General features: G+C 45.0%; 1 protein-coding gene and 1 long non-coding RNA gene across 5 annotated transcripts in view; one reads left to right on the forward strand and one right to left on the reverse strand.

The window, feature by feature from the left end:
* The window catches only part of dph1 (diphthamide biosynthesis 1), a 613903-nt gene that overhangs the window by 465915 nt on the left and 127906 nt on the right, over nucleotides 1–20082 (reverse strand). The window lies entirely within an intron of this gene.
* Nucleotides 3898–11021, forward strand: LOC122563920 (uncharacterized). The gene is made up of 3 exons (XR_006315776.2): nucleotides 3898–3978; nucleotides 8544–8645; nucleotides 10670–11021. It is a non-coding gene; the product is annotated as an uncharacterized LOC122563920 (long non-coding RNA).

Consider the following 20082-nt stretch of genomic DNA (forward strand, 5'->3'; position numbering starts at 1 on the left):
ACACGCTCATAATTGCGAGGAGAAAGTGAGGTCTGCAGATGCTGGAGATCAAAGTTGAAACTTTATTGCTGGAACAGCACAGCAGGTCAGGCAGCATCCAGGGAACAGGAGATTCGACGTTCCCGAAACGTCGAATCTCCTGTTCCCTGGATGCTGCCTGACCTGCTGTGCTGTTCCAGCAATAAAGTTTCAACAACGCTCATAATTGCCCCTTGAACTGAGTGCCTCATTATGGCCATTTCGGAGGGTAATTAAGAGTCAATTGCTTTGAGTCTGGAGTCACATGGGAGTTTTTAATTTAATGTCCACCTGAGAGGATAGACAGAACCTTGTTTTGATGTCTCATCGAAAAGATGGTGGGTGGGATAATGTCGTGATAATGTCACTGGCCTATAGTGAACCAAAGGCTCAGGCTGTTGCTACACAGGCACGGGTTCAAATCCCACCATGGCACCTGTTGGAATTTAAACACAATGAGAAAGCCTGAAATTGAATGCTAGTCTCAGTAACAGTGACCAGGAAGCTATCAGCCATTGCTCCCGTCTGATTCACTCATACTCTTCAGGGAAGGAAATCTATTATCCTTACCCAGTCTAGCCTACATGTGACACCAGACCCACAACAACATGATTGACTCTCAGTTGGCCTCTAAAATGGCTGAGCAGTTCAAGGGCAATTAGGGACGGGCAACAAATGCTTAGTTTGCCAGTGACACCCGTCTCCGATGACAGGATAACAAAGATACCTCAAGTACTCCATGTAGTAACAGGTTCCACATTCTCATCACTGGATAGGTAAAAATGCTTCTCCTGCTCCTTATTCAATTTATTTAGTGACCATAATACTTCAGACTGAGGTGAGGAGAAATGTCCTCACCCAGAGAGTGCGAAGCCTGTGGAATTCTCTGCCACTGAAAGCGGTCGAGGCCAAAACATTGAATGTTTTCAAGGAGTTAGATATAATTTTTAGGACTAAAGGGATTCAAGGGTAAGGGAGAAATAAGGACCACAGAACAGAATTGGACGATGAGCCATGAACATATTGAATGGCTGAGCAGGCTCAAAGCTGTCTCCTGTTTCGATTTGCTATGCTTCTACGTTTCTACGTTAACAGCTCTAGTTTTGGTTTCCCCAACTCATTTTCCTACACGACTCCAACCCAATGTCAACCTGTCCACCAATCAAAAGGGAAATAGGTTTAAACAAGGAAAGCAATAAGTAAATTCGGAGGCAATTCTTTTAAGACATTTATCAGACATGGGATCCCAGAGCATCATCCCTACTTTGCGCAATTAACCTAAACCAACATTTGCTTTCTAGAGAAGCTCACTCTTTATCTCGTTCAAACTGCAGAAAGATTGCAGTCACTACCTTGGGGAGAGTGGAGTACAGAGAAACCTGCTTGCGACTCTCAGTCAGGTAATCATTTATTTATGAATGAATTTATTCCAGATCCATTTGTTTTAAAAGGGTGCTGGCTGCTCGATCTGTGTTTTAAAAATGACTTCCTGACAGGTCCATCCAGGATGGTATTTATAATAATCAAAGGCAATAGTTTCAGCATATGCAAGGAAGGAATCGTTCCCCAAGCCATGCAGTGACTGCTTGACTCACACTAAATACAAGCACACAGGACCTCAATGCACATGGCCAGATGGTAACAGATAGTTCAATAAATTTAGAATAATACTACATTGTCCGTCTTTCCACACACGCTAAGCTCATTGGAAATCTGTGATATCACCAAAACCCAAAGTTCAGTAGGTTGCAGTATTTATTGCACAGCGTATTATTCTGCGGACAAACTGGAACAATGTTTGCAGCTAAGCCTGACCCCATAAAGCCTGTAAAGGCCAAACTGTATATCTAGCCAGGTCGATTGATTTTTGCCAGTGAAGGCTTTAAAGGCTCTCAAGGTGGATTGAGTTTAGATACAGATCAGCTGTGACTTTGCTAAATTGCAGAATAGGCTCGAGGGGATGAACGGCCTCCTGCTGTACTTATTCTGAAGTTAATACCAGGTTAATTAAAATATAAAAATTCCTTAAAAAAACATGATGTTGAAGGTTTCTGTCTGGCATTCATCAGGACTGAAACACAAGAAAACCAACTTTAGAAGGGCAACAATAATGTGTATGCTGCCTGACCTGCTGCACTTTTCCAGCAACACATTTCTAAACAATAATGTGTACACAGCTGAGCAGAACATGCTGATTGGTTGGACTATGTTTGGTGGGGAACTGTTACTTGTCACAGTTAAATTATTAAATTCAAACAAGGCAAGCTGACTTTGATTTCTGAGGTGAGGTTACAGATTCCCAGATGACAAGAAACTGGTATGATATGATTGACTGTCTTTCCCTGTTTTCACTGTTTCAAAATGTAATGGACTAGAGGACAGGATCAGCCAGGAATCAGGCATGTGCATATGTATACCTCACACGTGCCACAGGGTCAAAAAATAAATGCAGTCACTTGAGATGTGCAACATTCTGAGGGAGACTGAATGCTGAGGGAACATGCTGGAACGAGGGAGTGATCATTTTAGAATACAAAGTTAAAAATCACACAACACCAGGTTATAGTCCAACAGGTTTAATTGGAAGCACACTAGCTTTTGGAGCGACGCTCCTTCACCAGGTGATTGTCACTCCGAAAGCTAGTGTGCTTCCAATTAAACCTGTTGGACTATAACCTGGTGTTGTGTGATTTTTAACTTTGTACACCCCAGTCCAACACCGGCATCTCTGAATCATTTTAGAATACAGTTGTCTCAAATTTAAGACAACGATAAGGAGAAATTTCTTCACTTGGTCATTTATCTTTGGAATCCTACACTGTAGAGATGCGGAGGCTGGGACATTGAATATATTAGAAGCTGAATTTGACAAATTTTTGTATTGCAAGGAATCAAAAGTTAAAATGACGGACAGGAAAGTTAAGGTGAACCAGGATCAGATCAACGAACTTCTTACTAAATGGCAGAGCAGTTGTGAGGGGTAAAATGGCCTCCTCCTGTTTTTTTGATGTTCTCATGCCATAGTTGTTCTGTCAGCAATTGCAGAAGATCCCAGAAACCGTAAATGGGCTGATTAGTTAATCTGCTTTGGAGATGTTGTTGAGGGAAGGTATGTAAAAGAGACAACCAGAACACAGTCCCTGATGGGCATGCTCTCTGCGTGATGACCATTTGGAGGGACAGCAGAAGAAGGTAGTGAATCTGTAGAGGCTGGGTCCTTCAGTATAATCAAAGCTGAGATAGACAGAGCTTTAATCAATAAGGAGATCAAGGGAGCCAAGGATTGGGAGGGGCAGGGATTGAAGATGATCAAATCAGCCATGATCTTGGTGAATGACACAGCAAACTTGATGGGCAGAATGGCCAATGTCTACTCCTACATCCTTTGGCTCTTGAGACACGAGGCAGCATTTAAGGTAGAAAGGGCCATCACAGCACGGGTCATTGTTTCACAATATGGAAAGCTGTCAAAGAAACACATATATATATATATGTGCACGTGCATGTATACACAAACATGCAGAGAAATACACATTCTTTTCTCACATAGCAGGTAAATCTTTGCATGGACCTTTTTATTTTGTATTTCAGTGAAAAACTCCAGCCATTTTGCAATAAAAGACACATTTACTTAAACATGAACAGCTTCTGCTGACTGGTGCCCTAGATTCGTGCTGTTTTCAATTCTTGCCTCATGTCTCTTTCCATCATTATTAGCAGCAGCTTCTGCTCCTCCTCCCCACTTGTAAAAAAAACACTGCTGCCCTCAGTGACGCACGCGGGTGTCAAGTTCCGTTTGTAGCTTGGTCAAATGTGGAACTTCCAGATGGGAAACTGGACGTGGCTGGCACAGACATGATAGGAGGGACGTTTACCCCAGCAGGAACCAGGGGACGCAGATTCAGAACAAGGGTCTAGCCATTTAGGCCTGAGATGAGGAGGAATTTCTTCACTCGGAAGGTACTTAAGCTTTGGAATTTTCAACCTCAGAGGGGTGCATAGTCTCAATCCACTGAGTTTGCCAAACATGGAAATGCATTTCTAGATTTTAAGATATTATGGGATATGGGAATAACAAAGAAAATGGCATTGAGGTTGATGATCAGCCATGATCTTATGAGTAATTGATCAGGCTCCAGAGGTTGAATGGCCTCTTCGTGCTCCTGTGTTCCTGTAAATGGAAGTAGAGTTCAGAAAAGTCAAGGAAGTTACACCTGATTGGATCATTGCTTTGTTGTGGAGGTGCCAGCGCTGGACTTGGGGGGGGGGGGGGGGGGGGGGGGGTGGTGGTCAGAAATCACACAACACCAGGCTGTAGTCAAACAGGTTTATTTGAACTCATCAGCTTTCAGAGCATTGCTCCTTCATCAGATTAAGTTCTCCTGAAGAGCAGTGCTCTGAAAGCTTGTGACTTCAAACAAAGCTGCTGGAGTATAGCTTGGCATCATGTATAGCTAGATACTGGGCTGACAAATGGCAAAGTAATAATCGTTCCACATGAGTAGCAGGCAATGAGTATCTTCAACAAGTGGGAATTCAACCATCGCCTCTTCACATTTAATGCCACTGCCATCATTGAATCCCTCACTAATATCATCCTGAGGGTTATTACTAACCAGAAACTGGAGCAGCCACATCCTGCAACAGCAGGTCAGATAGTAGGAGTCCTGCACCACCACCTACAAGGCATAAGTCAGGAGTGTGCTTGACACCATCCAGGTCAAAGCAGCCCACTTGATTAACACCCCCTACATCACTTCCAATGTTCAGTCCCTCCACCACAGTAGCAGCAATGTGCACCACCTACAAGGTACATTGCAGTAACTCAACCAGGCTCTTTTGGCAGTAACTTCCAAACTTGCACATAGAAGAGCAACATGAGAAGACCATGATCAAGTTCCCTTCCAGGCCAGCCACCACCCAGACTTGGAAATCTATCACTGTAGTTTTCCTTCACCATCAATGGACCAAGATCCTGGAGCTCTCTTCCTAACAGCATTGTGGATCTCTCTACACTTCAAGGACTGCAACCGCTGAAGAAGGCAGCTCACTACCCCCTCCTGCAGGGCAATTAGGGATGAATCACAGAATCTCTACAGCATGGAAGCAGGCCATTAGGCCCACTGAGTCTACACTGACCCTCTGAAGAGCATCCCACCTGACCCATCCCCTACCCTATCCTTGTAACCCTGCATTTCCTGGCTAATCCACCTAGCCTGCACATCCATGGATACTATGGGCAATTTAGCATGGCAAGTCCATCTAAAGTGGATGGGCACAAAATGTTGACTTTGCTAGCGAGACCTACTTCCCATGATTTGTTTTTAATTCAGGCACCTCATTTCAGAAAGAATGACAAGGTCTTGGAGAAAGTGTGGAGGAGATTTACAGGCAAGGTATCAGAGGTGAGGGACTTCAGTTATATCTGGAGACAGGAGAAGTTGGGATTGTCCACCTTAGAGCACAGAAGGTTTGGTGAGATTTACTCGAAGTGTTCACATTTGTAGGAGGGCTTTCAAAAAGAGAGAAACATTTTTCAATAGTAGTAAGGTCCAGAAGCCAACAAACACTGATTTAACATGCGTGCAGGGAAAGCCAGCAAGGAGAGGGGATAAATGCTTTTGCACAGCGAGTTACAACAATCTGGACTGCATTGCCTGCAAAGATGATGGAAGCAGGTTTGACAGCAACTTAGACGAAGGGAATTGAATCAGCATTTGTAAAGGAAAATACTTGCAGCGCCGTGAGCAAAGCAGAAGAGGATATGGAACTAACTCAATAGCCAAAACAGGCAAAATGGACCAAATGGCCTCCTCACGTACTGTCAAATTTAATGAAACGATGTTTCCATTCCAGAGACAGCCCCTTCGCATTACAAACATGTCAATCATCCAGCTTAACAAACTAAAACAAAAATCTCCTTGAATTCAATAATTTCAGTGCTATGGATCACATGCTGAGATCACAAAGCTCAGACAAGTCAATGCTTCATATCATGACAGAATCGGGTAGTTGGATGCCTTGCTACTGCACAGCAACCAAAGTCACTTTCCAAATCTCAATCAATACTGCTGATTACTACAAATACGAAACAGGTAGCCACTCCCAGATTGTTATTTTAAATTCATTTGCACTATTCACTTGTGGGATGTGGGTGTCGCTGGCTGGCCAGCATTTATTATCTGCCCCTAGTTGCCCTTGAGAAGGTGCTGAGCTGTTTTTTGAACTGCTGCAGCCCACCTGCTGTGGGTTCACCCACAATGCCCTTAGGGAGAGAATTCCAGGATGTTAACCCAGTGACACTGAAGGAACGGTGATATATTTCTCAATCAGGATGGTGAGTAGTTTGAAGGGGAAACTTGCAGGTGATGATACCTCTGATGTATCCCATGAGCTGCCCTTGTCCTTCTGTATGGTAAGGTTACAGGTTTAGAATGTGCTGTCAAAAGAGCCTTGGTGAGTTGTTGCAGTACATTTTGTAGATGATAAATCCTGCTGTCTCTGTCTGTCAGTGGTGGAGGGAGTGAATAATGAAAGTAGGGATATGGTACTAATCAAGCGAGCTGCTTTGGCCTGGATGGTGTTGAACTTGAGTGTTTTTGGGGCTGCATCCATCCAGGCAAGTGGGGAGTATTCTATCACACTCCTGATTTGTGCCTTGTAGATGGTGGACAGGCTTCAGGCAGTCAGGAGGTAAACTACTCATTGCATAATTCTTAGCCTCCCATCTGCTCTTATAGCCACCGTATGTATGTGGTTAGTCTAGTACAGTTTATGGTCAATGTTAATCCCCAGAATGTTGACAGTGGGACAATGAAGGCAATGCCATTGAATGTCAAGGGATGACTTTTGGTTTCTTTCTTTTGGAGATGGTCAATGCCCGGCACATGTGATACAAATATCTTTGAGTTCATTTGATTTATTATTGTCACATGTACTGAGATACAGTGAAAAGTACTGTATTGCATGCTATCCAGACAAATCATACCTTACAAATCAGGGAAAGAGAACAGGAAGCAGAATACAGTGTTACAGCCACTGAGAAGGGGCAGAGAAAGATCAACTCTAATATGAGATGTCCGTTCATAAGTCTGATATTCGGGGGGAAGAAGCAGTTCTTAAATCTTTTGGTATGTGTTTTCAAGTGCTTGTATCTTCTGCCCAATGGAAAGGGGTGGAAGAGAGAATAATCAGGATGGGAAGGGTCTTTTTGTTTTCCTGAGGCAGCAGGAAGTATAGAGGGAGTCAATTGATGAAAGGCTGGTTTTCGTGATGGACTGGGCTAAGGTAACGAGGTCAGGAACTGAATGGACCTAGCAGAATCCAAACTGGGGGTCACGTGAGTAGGTTACTGTTGATGAGAAGGTGTTTGATAGCACCGTTGACAAACCCTTCCATCATTTTACTGATGATCAAAAGTGGACTGATAGGTTTGGTCCAGGTTAGATTGACCTAGCTTTTTAGGGATAGGATATACCTGGGAAATTTTTCACACAGTTGATACTGCCAGTATTGCAACTACGTTTTTACTCAGCTGAGAGGGCAAATGAGGTAATGGCCCATCAGAAAAATTAACAATAGAATAATTGCATAAATTACCTGATCATTCTCACTGCTGATGGGACTTCAGAACAAGTCACACAATGTTGATACATCTTAGCACAAAAATTAGGATGGAGATAAAATTAGAATGGAGATAGAGGTGAATTTATTGCACATTAAAGAAAGGAATAAAGCTAAAAATAACCTGAACAAGAGCCTACAAATCCATTTGTAAAGCGGCAACTTTTTTTGATGAGTTGGCGAGAACAGTTAATATGCCCCTGGCATCACCTGGGAAACAGGAGAAGGGGAGTGGGAAAGTGTGGAGGAGGCTAGGGAGGAGGACAGAGTAAGGTAAGCAGGCTGAGGGGTGAGGAAGGGGAGTGGGGAGGGTAGGACTGTGAGGAGAATAGGGGAGGGTTGAGGGAAGGCAGTCTGATGAAGTTGCCAAGTCCAGAGAACAAAACTAGGATCCAGTCTGCAGCAGCAGATGAGCTGAGGTGGATCAGATTCAATGCTTATAGGCAACAGGGAGATGACTAGAATTTGCAACTTTAAATTCCTACTTTATAATGGTACAAAATGTCCACATGCTTAACCGACGACTCTTTTAAACAGCACTAATGGTGATAACTATATTAGTCCAAATTAAGAACATTAATGTGGACAAGCTTTGTAAGCCATGGAGATCCCACTTTCAGACAGTGATGGTAACTGGAATTAATTAAACTTAAAACAACTCAGCCTTTAAATTGCCTGTTGCTTAGGAGAACACGATGAGCATCTTCCTGGTTTCCGTAATATGAAGAAATTAATTGTCAATTCATTATAGCTCTCATCTCATTTTCCTCATTTAGTTTTTTAAATAAAATTAATTTCTGTTATGTACCTCATGCACTAATGAAAATCTCAGCTTTAGCAGCTGCAGTTCCTCAAGATCACTTCCATTAACCCAGCAGCTCACAAACCTCTGACACCAACAGGGAACGTGGGGAACAGATGAAAATAAAGATGGGAAGAGATGAAGATAAACAAGGAGGAAGTGGCAGACAGAGACAAAGAAACAGGAATGAGAGAATAAAACGGTAAGTTAGACAAAGGAGGGGTGAAAGCCAACGGATGCAGTTATCATCTTTGAGGTTCAGAGTTCAAACCTCACCATAGTAAATCTGGCAGTCTCTCAATAGGCACCAAAAAACATATGAAAACACCCACAATGTTATAAAATCCCAAATTTACACAAATAATCATTTTTTTTAAAATGCAGATGGCTCAACAAATCTGTATGTTAACACATTACAAACACTGTGTAGTATACCACACTTCCTCATTTCAATGAGTTATCCGACTTGTCTTAAAGATGCTTTCTAACCATCCCCCACGACTTCTAACTGAAAATTTTAACAACTCGCTGTTCAAGAATCAGCCCCCTTGCAGTTTCAAAAGCTGGCACAGCCTCTACTCTTTTCAGCTTTCTCTGTTCACTGGAAAGATAGAAATCACAGGACTTTTCAACATAATGGGTGTGAAGTGGTTTTTGATTACCCAGACATGCTAACGTATTTCTGACCATTCAGTTTGCAGAGAAAGCACCTTAACTTGTCACATTAAGCACCTTTTCTCCACGGGAATGACAAGAATACATTGCCTTTCTTTTAAAAAACATTTAAATCCTTTATGTGATGAAATGCTGAAAAAGAGTAAACAGCAAGACTGGTAGGTGCTGCTGAAAGCAAATCTCAGATCATAGCCACTAGGGGAAAGCACAACAGCAGAAGAAATTGAATTTGTTTTCCAAAGAAATAAAAAAATTGGGAACTTGAATTTGATGGCTCCTCTTCCCTCATTAAAGGAATTTTCAATCCAGCAAGATCTCTCTTCAAACACACAAGTCTACCCCACCATGAAACAGTGCTGAATAACCATCCCCTTCCCTTCACCTTTGCACCCCCATTTCCCCTATGCTAGCCCGCCTTTCAGGATTTATTTCCACAAAACACTTGTCTTTATTGGTCAGTGCGATGAGCACAGAAATTGGGAAGTCTGTACAGGGCACTGGTGAGGCCACTTTTGGAATACTGCATCCAGTTCTGGTCTCCCTGCTATAGGAAAGATGTTGTGAAACTTGAAAGGGTTCAGAAAATACTTACAAGAATGTTAACAGGGTTGGAGGGTTTGAGCTATAGGGAGAGGCTGAATAGCCTAGAGCTATTTTCGCTGGAGCATTAGAGGCTGAGGGGTGACCTTATAGAGGTTTATTAAATCATGAGGGGCATGAATAAGGCAAACAACCAAGATCTCTTTCACAGGGCAGGGGGGGGTCCAAAAGTAGAGGGCATAGGTTTAAGATGAGAGAGGAAAGATTTAAGAGACCTAAGGGGCAATATTTTCATGCAGAGGCTGGTGATGTGAGGAATGAGCTGCCAGAGGAAGTGATGGAGATTGATACAATCACGACATTTAAAAGGCATCTGGATGGGTATATGAATCGGAAAGGTTGAGAGGGATGTGGGCCAAATGCAAATGGGACTTGAGATCAGTTTAGGTTTTCTGTTTGGCATGGCCACATTGGACCGTGCGGTACAACTCTATTAATCTCAATGACACTGCTAATACAAAAAGTTCATTTTGTGTATATGTGCATTTGTCCGTGTCCGTGTGTGTGTGTATACATATATATAGTATATATATATATACACACACACTTATGTGTGTGTGCCGTGTACCTGTGTATCTGAGAATGACAGAGACAGATTGCATGCTTGTGCACATACTCATCTATGAAGACTCCGCTGGGAATCATATCAATCTTCCAATGTGCCCCTAGGATAGACAATGTAAGGAAAACACTGCAATCTCTAATTTCTGCTGCGCAAATGTTTTTGGGGAAAGGGAAAAAAAGAGAAAGATGCTCTCAATGGACCATGAACTGTAATATCTACCGCACAAAACATCATGCAGAGACATAAAGATAGACAAGACATTAGATGCTGCTCGGGTGTAGTTTGCTCACCCGAGATTTTTTGTTGAATTGGGAACAGCGCATGAAAGATGAATATTCAGAATGTGAGAAACCTATCAATAATTTCTCTTTTGTGTTCACCTTCAGGACGTGGGTGCAGCGGGTGAAGCCAGCAATGTGCTGGAGAAAGGCATCGCTAGGACCTTCTGCTTGATCAGCCACGGTCTATGGGAGTGCCTCCCACAGCCAAGCTGCAGCTGAGACCTTGGTGTTCAAGTCCCCCGAGCCTTTAGCTCTGTACTGATTGTAATGAGGTCAGCCAGGTGGACTTCATAGAATAGGAGTTCCCCGATTGAGGCTGTTAACCTGGTCCAATCAGGGAGCCCTGGCTGACAGACAGAAAGAAGAGCATCAGAGGTTCTGTTCACCCTGAGAGCTGAATGTGAGGGAGTTGAATTAATGTCAGGGGCTCTCAGTGTGTAAATAAAGGATATCTTGGTGATGGGATACCGGCCTCTGTGGCATTATTTCAATGTCTTGATTTGAGAAGGGTTATTTTTATCTCCTGTGACACATTCCAATGAGAGAGTGTGACCCACTGAAACTCAGTTGAAAACTGAACAAAATCTTCCCAGAGAATCTTGTGCATTGTCCATTCTAAAGAGGGCAGGTTTTTGTTCTGAGCTGTGGGGACAGCAACCATGCAGAGAGTTACAGAAGAGGCCTTTAGCCCATTGCTTCTCTGTCAGCTTTTTAGCACAGACCCAGTCCCATGCCCTACACCATGTAAATTTTACTCTTCAAATATTTATATAATTTCATTTTCAAAGTTCTGGCACGGCAGCTCAGTGGTTAGCACTGCTGCCTCACGTTGTCCCGTGTATGCATGGGTTTCCATAATCCAAAGATGTGCAGGTTAGGTGAATTGGCTCTGCTAAACTTCCATAGATCCAGGGATGTGCAGGCTAGGTGGATTAGCCATGGGAAATGCAGGGTTACAGGGTCTGGGTGGGATGCTCTTTGGAGGATCAGCGTGGACTCGATGGAGGGAATGGTCTTATTCCACATTGTAGGGGTTCTTTGATTCACGTTCCTCCAATTCTGGCTCCTTTATGCCCATGATTTCCATCATTCTGGTATTACTGTACCTTCAGGTGACGGGCCACTAAGATCTAATCCCCTCCCTAAAATTCTCCACTTCTTCTCCTCTTTCCCTCTTCCTATAAGACGCTCCTTAATCTTTTTGACCAAATGTTTGATCACTTCTTCTGCTTTATCTTGTGGGTCTTGGTGTTGAATTTTTGTAAACCCCTCTGCTTTTCATAGCGTCAGTGTGAACTTGATGGGCCAAATGGGCTACATCCACACTGTGGGGATTCTATGACTCCCCTACAACCAACCTCTCCAACAGCATGTTCCAGATCATAACAACTCACTGTGTAAAACTGTTCTCCCTAAAGTCACCTCTGGCTCTGAACCAATTACCTTAAATCTGTGCCCTCTGGTTAACAAACCACCTGTCACGGGAAACAAAACATCATCGCTTGCTAGATTTTGTCTTATTAAAAGAAGTGTTTTGTCTAGGGGAGATTGTCATGTGATCCAAAACTGCCACAGGTTTGTAGTCAGGAAGACAATTTTTTTTTATTACACAGAGTTCAGGATTTTCCCAATGTTACAACTATTGCTGGTGACCATGCCAGAGAAAGAAACCTACCTAATGAGATATGGCTAATGCTTGGGATTGCATAATGAGCAATTTGTAAGGCCAACGTTTTCAATGAGATTTAGAAATATTTTTATTTTTTCATGGAGTGCACTGCAGTCGCCCATTACAAAAGGACAAATTAGGAGCGAGAGTAGGCGATTCAGAGCTTTGCTGAGATCTCATCTGGAATATTATGCACAGTTATGATCTCTTTATCTGAAGGGGGAGATACTCACCACAGAGGACATACAGTGATGGTTCACCAGACTAATCCCTAATCAGACTGTCCTACAAGGAAAGACTGAGGAAACTGGGCCTGCATTCCCTCGAGGGTCAAAAAGTAAGAAGCAATTTCACTGAAATGCACAAAATAATTGTAGCGTATGACAGAGTGAATACTGGTATCAGTATTCAGTGTTACATTTTGTTTGTGGATTAAAATGTGAACAGGGCTGTTTTAAGAACCAAGGATTATGGAAGGGATTGCTGCCCTTTTAAAAAGTGCATTACTGACACTCACTCTAAGCACTGTTTACACTGCTGCTTGTTAAAGCAATGGGGGAATGTTACTGTAGACAGCTGGAAGTACGTATCCAAGGTGAGATTCAGCCAGAAACAAGTCGGCAATTGGTCTGTGCAGAGGTGACCAGCTGTCACTGACAAAGGCCTTTTGCCTTCCAACAGCTACATGATTGGCTACGGGACAACTGAACAGTTTATGGATGTTTACAATATGGCAAGCTGCTGTCAGACCCAGATAGAGAAGGCGGTCTCTTTCTTTCTGCAGTGAAAAACATCAAAAGCCAGGAGAAATCTAATTTATTTTTCCCTCACCAGTTGCTGTAAGCTGTGACTTTTAACCGGCAATTAAGAGACTTTATAATTTGTAAACCAGCTGTTCTGTGCCTCCTGTAAGGAAGTGAAAAGCATCTGGAGAAGAGAGATCAACAAACAGCAGGTTCTGACAAGCTAAAGGATCATCTCAGTGAACCCTGTGGACAGGAGACATTGAACGGTTTTTCCAGTTATCCATTCCACCCATAACACCTTTTCGTTTATTTATGTATATGTTTACCCCAGTGAGTTGTGACAATAGAAAGTCTCCTCCGACTGGTGACATGAGAGCCAGGGGAGGAGAGATGGGAATGGGTGGGAGAGTATGGGGTAAATAGGTGTGAGGAGAGCAGGGAATGGGTGGGAGGGGATGAGCTAAATGAATGAGAAGAGGCAGGACAATGGGTGGGAGGGGTGAGGGGAACGGGTGGGAAGGGTGAGGGGAACGAGTGGGAGGGTATGGGGTAAATGGATGTGAGGAGAGGGGGAATGGGCTGTAGGGGATGTAGTGATGGCTGGAGAGGGTGGGGTGATAGGTGAGAGGGTGGGGTGATGGGTAAGAGAGGGTGTGGTAATGAGTGGGGTGATGGGTGTGGGAGAGAGGTGATGGGTGAGAGAGAGAGGTGATGGGTGAGGGAGGCTGGGGTGATGGGTGAGAGAGGGAGGGGTGACGTGTGAAAGAGGGTGGGGTGATAGATGGGGAGGGTGGGGTAACGGATGAGAGAGAGTGTGTGGATGGGTGTGGGAGGATAAGGTGACGGGTGAGACAGGTTGGGGTGACAATTGAGAGAGGGTGGGGCGACGGGTGAGAGAGGGTGGGGCGACGGGTGAGAGAAGGTGGGGTGACGGGTGAGAGAAGGTGGGGTGACGGGTGAGAGAGGGTGGGGTGACGGGTGAGAGAGGGTGGGGTGACGGGTGAGAGAGGGTGGGGTGACGGGTGAGAGAGGGTGGGGTGACGGGTGAGAGAGGGTGGGGTGACGGGTGAGAGAGGGTGGGGTGACGGGTGAGAGAGGTGGGGTGACGGGTGAGAGAGGTGGGGTGACGGGTGAGAGAGGTGGGGTGACGGGTGACAAGAGGGTGGGGTGACGGGTGACAGAGGGCAGGGTGACAGTGACGGAGGGCGGGGTGACAGGTGACAGAGGGCGAGGTGACGGATGACAGAGGGCAGGGTGACGGGTGACAGAGGGCAGGGTGACGGGTGACAGAGGGCAGGGTGACGGGTGACAGAGGGCAGGGTGACGGGTGACAGAGGGCAGGGTGACGGGTGACAGAGGGCAGGGTGACGGGTGACAGAGGGCGGGGTGACGGGTGACAAAGGGTGGGGTGACGGGTGAGAGGGGGTGAAACAGAATGGAATCTTGAGTTATCATCTGCAAAAAACATGCATGGGACCCACAGCCAGTTGGTAAACTACCCCAGAGGAGGAGAGAACCAAACCAGTTTGCCCTTCTGCACTCTACATCCTGCAGGTAACAGTGAGGAATCACACTCAAAACCTCAAAAACTTCCAACTGAACAAACCTTAATTTCAACAGGGCCTACCCACATTTCGAGAGGCTATCAAAAGCCAACCTGTCCCCGATGGAGTCTGTCCAGCCACATAGAGGAATGCTTTTTAGCTGTACCAGTCATCAGGAACACGCAGCCTTCCTGGTCGAGTGGGCCGCTTAAGAGGTTGGCCAACCAACACTTTGGCATCACCGAGAGCCGGTGCCATCTGGTGGTGAGTGAACCATCGAGTCAATGCATATGTCACTTGCCCAGCTAATAAAAGGAGATATCTGTATTTGTTTCATTAGGAGGCAGTGTCAACTGTCTCTCACAGCAAGGATGTGTAATCATGACCATTCTGTGCCTGCACCAGCTGCCTGTTTGACACTGTGATTGCTTGGTTATTTAATTTCGAGCTGATCAAAAATATTGTTTAACCCTCCTAATCAACTACATGCAGTGACATGCGCTTTGGGAGACAGTGGAATGACTGTATTTCAAGCGAGGTCTTTGCAACTCCTCATCTCAGGCGCTGGGAATCACTCCCAACACTGAGGGGAGGATTTGCCCAGCTCCTCATGCTCTTTCACCCACTGGGTGGTGGTGATATGCAGTACCCTGTCTTCTGCCACCACCCATCCTTCACCTCTTAGCGCCAACGTTTGGGTGGGAGGGGTGGGAAGGGTGACAGGAACCTCTCCAGTTGTATTGTGTCTTTCAAGACCAAGGGATTTCTCCAGAGCAGCTTGTAGACAATGACTGAACAGACAATGCTGGGTGCTTTGGTGTCAGTGAAATCTGAAGGTAAAAGGGACTGACCCTTACCTCTAGCTCAACACATGCCGACGTACATGCCATAGCGCACCTGCTTCCAAAAACAAAACAAACCTACTAAAAAAGATATTTTCTAAGGGTAGAGAAGACAGGCCTAAGCTGAGACAGACAATCATCACAATCTCGAGGAACAGAAGAACAGGCTTGAGAGGCCGAATGGTCACCTCAAGATGACGGCCCCTCCCCCGTGGCACGATCCTTGTTATTTGTAGGTTAAGGGACCACTGCTTCAATGCTGAAGATTAAAGCAATCTGAACAAATGGCAGTATCCATGGTAACTGTTGCTCATGCACACCAAGTCCCAAACAACAACATCACAGTCACCTCACTCCACAAGTAATTTAGTCTGTCAAGCGGTTTGATACGTTTGTGTGATGGAGAAGGTGCTACATAAATACAAAGAATTTTAAATCATCAAAATAAAAATAAACATTAATCCAAGAGTAAGTGTTTGAGTGCAGAAGATTGAGAGGGCGGGTCCCATCAAGGTGCTTAAAACGTTTAGAGGATTTGACAGGGTAGAAACCATTTTCTCTGCAGCAGGAGTCAAGTAAAGGGAAAATAATCTTCAAATTACAGCCAGATCACTCAGGGGAATCAGCACTTTTTCACATAAAAGGCTGTAAAAGTTCCCTCTCCCAAAAGGCTCTGGATACTGAAACAATTGAAGCTTTCAAAGCTGACATCTGTAAATCCAGAGATATGTCAGGAGGCCATTCACTCCATCAATATCCTGCTGGCTCTCCACACAACATTTTAATCAGTCCCACTCCGTCATTCTATTCCAATGGCTCTCTCACTGTTGATACTCTTCTGACGCAGTGGGTTACAGGATAAATATATTTTTCCAGGAAAGGGAATTTGAATCAAAGATTGTTAAATGGTGTACGATATAGATAACCATGTTCTACTTGAATGGAGAAGCAGGCTCAAGGGACAAAAGACCTTACACATGTTCCTTTCACATGTTCCTTTCCAGTTCACAGACATCTCATCACACTCCCACCTTGGTTTCCCTCTCCCCAGTCCACCCAACCTTTCCTAACTTTGTCCAAACCCCTCTCCCCTACTGTCTACTCTCCTTCCCTCCAGCCTATTCCTCTCCCACCTACATACCTTTCTTCTTCCAGCCCTCTCCCACCCTTACACTCATCCCCCTCTCCTAGTCACATTCCCCCCTCCCCTATACTCGTTCCCCCACTTTTCCTACCCGTTCTTTCTCTCCTCTGCCCCATTAGACAATATAAACAGATACAATGATAGTACTAAGTTCATTTCTGGGGAAAAAAAATGCATCTTTCAAACATCACGCCCCTCAGATAACTCTCAATTCCTCCCTTTTGTTATTTTCCTGATCTGTGGGTTTCAGACGAAACACAAGCAAGTTGCCTCCTCGGAGTCCTCTGGCTGATTCTCTCATGGACAGGTTGTGGTAAGGGGGCTGTTGCCACTTCTGCTTCCTCCATGGAGAGTGCTCAGTCTCTGCTCAGCAGCGCCTCCCAGCAGCCATCAGGAAGGCGGCAAAATGGTGGAACCCAGGAACAATAACGAGAGCAATCACTCCACTCAGGGTTAAAGGCTATTCGGCCAATTAACCTTACCTCCAAGTGCTTCAAAAGAATAATGAATTATGATTATTTAATCATTGTTTCACAATTCCTACAAGCTCAGGAAGTCCTGAAGAGGGTCACAGCAAAACAAATTTTTTTCAGAGATGCAGTCACTGTTGTAATATCAGTAAGTGATGGGAAGCCAAAGGCCTAATAGTATTACATGCACTTATATAGCACCTACACAACCTCAGAGTCCCTGACTCTTCTTCACAGACCGCCAAAAGCCCATTATATCCAATAAGGTCTTTTTTAAAAGTGGAGTCACTGCTGTAATGCAGGAAATGCAGGAGTCATGTCGCTCACAGGAAGATCTCACAAACAGCAATCTAGAGTCATACCTTCGGTCCAACCCATCCATGCCGACCAGATATCCCAACCCAATCTAGTCCCACCTGCCAGCACCCGGCCCATATCTCTCCAAACCCTTCCTATTCATATACCCATCCAAATGCCTCTTAAATGTTGCAATTGTATCAGCGTCGACCACTTCCTCTGGCAGCTCATTCCATACACATACCACTCTCTGCGTGAAAACGTTGCCCGTAGGTCTCTTCTATATCTTTCCCCTCTCACCCTAAACCTATGCCCTCTAGTTCTGGACCTCCCAACCCCAGGGAAAAGACTTTGCCTATTTATCCTATCCATGCCCCTCATACTTTTGTAAACCTCTATAAGGTCACCCCTCAGCCTCCGACGCTCCAGAGAAAACAGCCCCAGGCTGTCCGGCCTCTCCCTCTCGCTCAAATCCTCCAACCCTGGCAACCTACTTGTAAATCTTTTCTGAACCCTTTCAAGTTTCACATCTTTCCAATAGGAAGATCACGCAATATTCCAACAGTGGCCTAATCAATGTCCTGTACAGCCGTAACATGACCTCCCAACTCCTGTACTCAATACTCTGACCAATAAAGGAAAGCACACCAAATGCCTTCTTCACTATCCTATCTACCTGCGACTCCACTTTCAAGGAGCTATGAACCTGCACTCCAAAGTCTCTTTGTTCAGCAACACTCCCTCGGACCTTACCATTAAGTGTATAAGTCCTGCTAAGATTTGCTTTCCCAAAATGCAGCACCTCGCATTTATCTGAATTAAACTCCATCTGCCACTCCTCAGCTCATTGGCCCATCTGGTCAAGATCCTGATGTAATCTGAGGTAACCCTCTACGCTGTCCACTATTCCTCCAATTTTGGTGTCATCTGCAAACTTACTAACTGTACCTCTTATGCTCGCATCCAAATCATTTATATAAATAACAAAACGTAGAGGACCCAGCACCGATCCTTGTGGTACTCCACTAATCAAGACCAAATAGACTGTTTTTACAATGCTGATTGGGGAATAAAAGCACTGGCCAGGACACGGAGGTTCAGTCCCCACCCTTCTTCCACAATGGTGCCATTGGACCTCTTGCATCCACTGGGGCATTAAGTGTGCTCTCGTTTTCTTGTTTCATTGAAAGACGGCCCCTCTGACAGTGCAGCACCGTAAGACGGCCAACAGCGTTGCAACAACGCACTTCACCGGTTGTAAAGCACTTTGGAGTGAGATTAAAACAGGCGCCATGAAAATGCAAGGTGCCCTTTTTTTCTGCAGGTGTTGGGTTTAGACCCAGGAGTTGCCAACCTATCATCACTATTAAACATGTGTCTCACACTCACCCCCACTCGGAGCACATCTGCTGCCACAAGTCATCACCAACCGACTGAATTCAAACTGATGGTGCACCAGAAGCCAAAATAACAAGCGGGTCACCGTGGGGTCAGGGGGGGACAAAACGCTAGGAGCTCAGGGCTGACAGATGGATAGAGAGGGACCTTTTAAGAAGACTCTGCAACAGCAGAATACAAATGCAAGCCAGATTAGTAAATCGGTGGTGCTGAGCTGAATAGAACAAAGAGCTATATAGGCAGATGATAATTAAATACATCCCAAGGGGCAGTGGGAGGGGGGGGCTCATGTGTTGATATGAAATAAAAAAAATGAGATGCACTGCATTATTTTAGCTTTATAATCTAACACAAATCTGACAGCAGCACCAATGGCTTGTATAATATTTTCACCTGAGACAGAATTAAAAGCAGCATCACAAGTTAAAGAATTGAACAAACCCCACTGTGTGGTGGACCATGCGGGGGTTGTGTTTTGATGAGAAATACAGCCGTCCATTGCCCACATTCTCTTTGAGGAAGGGGCTAAGGGACACAGCAAGCGACATAGCACCGAGAGAGAGAGCGAGAGCGAGAGAGAGCGAGATGACAGAAGAAAATCCTGTACAGCTCTAGCAGTCTGCCCCTCAACTGTGAACAAACTCTCTCCACCTCGGGGAGAGATAGGAGGACGGAGGGCAAGATGTGGATCAGTGGGTCCCACTCCAGCTTCTGTGTGGAGGGTTTTTGGTTCTGCAGATGAACTGCAGCAGATTAAGAGGCAGCTCACCACCATGTTCTCAGGGGCAACTTGGAACAGGCAATAAATGCTTGCCTGGACCGGAACACCCATATCCCACAAATGAATTGATGTGAGCAGAAAAATCCAGGAAGGCATTCCACAGCTGTCCTGAGAATGTACTTCACTGCTGAAGAAATGGGTCACAATCACTTTTTTTTCCTCTAGAGCTTTTCTGGAGCACAGTATTTCGATTTTTTCATTCTCACTGACACAGTGGCACAGTGGTTAGCACTGCTGCCTCACAGCACCAGGGCTCCAGGTTCAATTCCAGCCTTGGGTGACTGTCTGTGTGGAGTTTGCGCATTCTCCCCATGTCTGCGTGGGTTTCCTCCGGGTGCTCCGATTTCCTCCCACAGTCCAAAGATGTGCAGGTTAGGTGGAGTGGCCATGCTAAATTGCCCGTAGTGTTAGATGAAGGGTTAAATGTAGGGGAATGGGTCTGCGTGGGTTGCACTTCGGCGGGTCGGTGTGGACTTGTTGGGCCGAAGGCCCTGTTTCCACATTCTAGGTCATCTAATCTAATCTAATTGTTAATTGGTGAGAACGTCATGGAGTAACAATACCTGCTGCATTTGTGTTGAGGTATGAGATATTTGGACTCTCATTGAAAAATTCATCAATATCCTC

Source organism: Chiloscyllium plagiosum, unplaced genomic scaffold (genome assembly GCF_037043375.1).
Source record: "Chiloscyllium plagiosum isolate Xiang-an unplaced genomic scaffold, Cpla_swu_hap1 HiC_scaffold_31, whole genome shotgun sequence".
Lineage (NCBI taxonomy): Eukaryota > Metazoa > Chordata > Chondrichthyes > Orectolobiformes > Hemiscylliidae > Chiloscyllium > Chiloscyllium plagiosum.